The following is a 3,707-nucleotide window of genomic DNA, read 5'->3' as shown; positions in this document are numbered from 1 at the left end:
CAAAAACCATGCAATAAAAATAACATATACAGAGAGCTGCAATACAAAATCAGCCAACATTATAAAATAACATGTGTTGCAATATAAAACCAGGCAACAAGATAATATAAAAAAACCAAATATAATGAAATATTATACTAACATGAATTTACTAAATGAGTTTTTAAAAATTATACAAGTCAATTAATACTATTACTACCATTTTCTAAAAACACACATAAGTAAAAAAAATTAAATAAATAAACATGTATGTACATATACTAATAAAATATAATTAATAATTTCTACAATGAATAAATGATTGATCAATTTATAAAATATAACTAACAAAAACAGAGACTTATAAAAGAGAATAAAATCATCACATATGTCATTAACATAATAATAAAAAAACTAATAATAATATCTCATAAAATAAATAAACAGTTACATATTAACAATCTTTTATAAAAATAATACACATAATTAACTATTTTTCACATTTATCACTTACCAACACAATTTAACAAAATCATATAAAAGGAGTTAACGAGAAATATCACATGTACATAATATTTCTTTTCACAAATCATTCTCTTTAAAATTAAAGACTACTTTTAAACAGAGGATTAAGTATTTAACAAAATATCAATGTATAATAAAATATATATATCACACATATATTAAGTATTAAAAATAACTTGAATATTACATAAATGAACTAAATTACATCTATTTATTTACAAAGCTAACGTAGTGTACTCCTAAGTTCCTAAGTTAATGCGTACTTATCAGTATCACCCTCCACTATTTTCAAAACTAACTCATATCTGTATTTTTAATGTTTAAGTCATATCTTATCTATTAGTAACAGGTTTTCACCAAGTAAATAAAACAACTAAACGTTTCAAATTATGTACATTTTTTTTAAAATAAAGCACATTAACATTTTTACTACTGTATATATTAAATCAGTAGACTTACATAAACATATATATTTATTAAAAAAAACTGGTTTTTACAGACTCTGTTAGCGGCTCTAAACACCTTATTTTCATCTGACATTTTTATGGTAGCTAGGTCTCTGATTCAACTAAGTCTCCACCTAATTTCAAGGTAACAAACCTATTTATGAATTTATTAAAAATATGGAGGCGAACAGAGTTTCTGTGGAGTCGAGCTGCCAAGATGTTGTTATGTGTTTTTATATGTTTAATTGTTTAAAAAACTTTTGTTTGCACTTGATATTAAATGAGAATGAATATATTTGGTAAATGGTTGATTTCAATTATTATAACTTTAGTAAGGTATAAGCACACATCATTATTACTTGAGTGGTTATGTACTTATGAGTATATATAGGGATGTGTTTGAGATGACTTATGTGATTGATTAGTTTTAACGCTGTTCTTTGTGATTTTGTCCGTGTTTATGGTTAGTTGTATCCAGTATTAATTTTAGAATTGTAAATATTCTCGTAAGGTTTATGTGTCTTTTTCTAGGCCCTATGTTACTACTTTAAACATGAAATTTGTTCGTGAAATCTTTATAGTAGATTGGAGTAATGTTCATGTGTGTTTCATAAAAATTTCATGTAAAAGCAATAAATTTCTTTATTAGTGCATAATATAATTTTATATTTGCCTAATTGTATATAACTGATAAATGAATTCTTGTGGTGATGGTAGCTATCTCACATGAAGCCCATGTTTACACTTGATGCTCTAAAAGGCCCTCTTATGCATGGATTGGACACTTATCATGCCAAGTACATTATGACCAGTTCTGTTGAGCCCGTTTATCATGTTTTTTTTGGTGGTATGATCTTCTCTTATCTTTTTGCTCTTCCCGAGGAGCGTAGGCATCTTGAGCATCAGCAGCACGCCAAGGAAGGCGGCCATTGATTGCTCGATTCAGGTATGGGTTGAGTGGTTTTTATTTGGGGTTTTTGTTTTTGTTTTTGTTTCGAGATTGGATTATGATGTAAACTTATTGATTTGATGTGATTCTGTTTTTTATTGTGTTTTACGAGTGTATTGTGATGTGTAGAGTGTAGGAGTTGATAAGGGTATAATTTGGGGGAGGAAACCTGATTATTTTGATGTGTCTGTGATTGCGGGTTTCTTAAAGTTTGATTTGTTTCATTTATTTATAATTTGTGTTTCTGGTGCTATTTTTGGTTGTGTTTTGTGATTGGATTGAGATGTGTACACTGTCCGAGTTGATAATGGTATAATTTGGGAATAAAGGGAAAACCGGATTAATTTTCTGTTGTTGTAATTGCTTGTTTGATGTGTAGGATAATGTTACAATGTTGGTTGGTTTGGTGGGATGAACTGCAGTGAAATTAGGGAAAATGCAGAAATGATATTTTTTTACAATGAGTTTGTGAAGGAAATGAGTAGGAAGGAGGAATGATAAATGTTATGTATTGGGTACTTGGTCATTTGTGTTTGTATTTGTTTTTGGTTGTGTTTTGAGATTGGATTGTAATGTGTCGAATGTAGGAGTTGATAAGGGTAGGATTCGGGGGGAGGAAACACGATTAATATGATGTGATTGTGATTGCGGATTTGTTGAAGTATGATTTATCACATTTCTTTTGATTTGTATTGCTGGTATTGGTTTAGGTTGTGTTTTGTGAGTTGATTGAGTTATGTAGAATTTAGGAGTTGATTAGGTTAGATAGAATTGGAGAGGAAAACCTGAATAATTTTCTGTTCATGTAGTTTTCTGTGTAGGATAAAGTTAGCCACTTCGAATTGATGGTTGGTTTGGGGGGAAGAAATTGAGTGAAACCGGGAAAATGCAGGAAATGATTTTTATGAAGGAAATGAGTAGGAAGGAGGAATGATATATGTTATGTATTGAGTACCTGGTCAATATTATTTGTTTTTGTTTGCATTTTGTGGATTATTTGATATGTGTTTCGTGTTGGTTTAAGCTTGCTTTGAATTGTTTGGTTGATGTAGACTACAAAGTTAGCCACTTTAAATTCATGGTTCGTTTGGTTGTAAGATGTGTAATAAGATAGTAATGAAATGAAAATGTGTTAACAAAATTGAATGTGGATGTGAGAGGGAATAAAATGAAATGAAAATTGGTCCATGTTTTTTTATTAATCTCAACTGTTAAGAGCAAGTTTCTTTAATATGGTTCCAATTTTAAGGCTTAGCTGAGCATTTTTCCTTTTCAATCCTAACATCAACTTGTTTACAATTGATGTTACTATTTTCAATACTGCCATCAATCATGAGTTTTACATCTGTACCGTTGAATCATCAAGAATATTATTTAAAAAAATTATATGGTTCGTCGCGAACAAATCTGATTTGTAGGAGTTGGACCTTTCGTAGATTTTTCTAATCTTGTAATTTTTTCATATGACTAAATTGATATATTTTAACATATGTACGGTTGTATCGTTGAAAAAATCTTTTAAAAAATTATCTAGTTAATCGGGAGCAAATTATGTGTTTTGGGAGTTACACTTTTCCTAGAATTTTGAATTCCTCAAATACATGATGAATTTAATTTTTTTTTTTATAATTTTTTCCGATGGCTAATATCCATATATATTAACGACCGTATATCATCGAAAAAATAGTTTAAAAAAATTTCTAGATTAATCATGAACAAATCTAGGGAGTTAGATTTTTCTAGATTTTTCTGTTCCCCATCATGCAAGATGAATTTGAAACTTTTTTATAATTTTTTTGATGACTAAA

This window comes from Apium graveolens, unplaced genomic scaffold (assembly GCF_009905375.1).
Source record: "Apium graveolens cultivar Ventura unplaced genomic scaffold, ASM990537v1 ctg2955, whole genome shotgun sequence".
NCBI classification, from domain to species: domain Eukaryota; kingdom Viridiplantae; phylum Streptophyta; class Magnoliopsida; order Apiales; family Apiaceae; genus Apium; species Apium graveolens.
Note: the sequence above shows the minus strand (reverse complement) of the source record.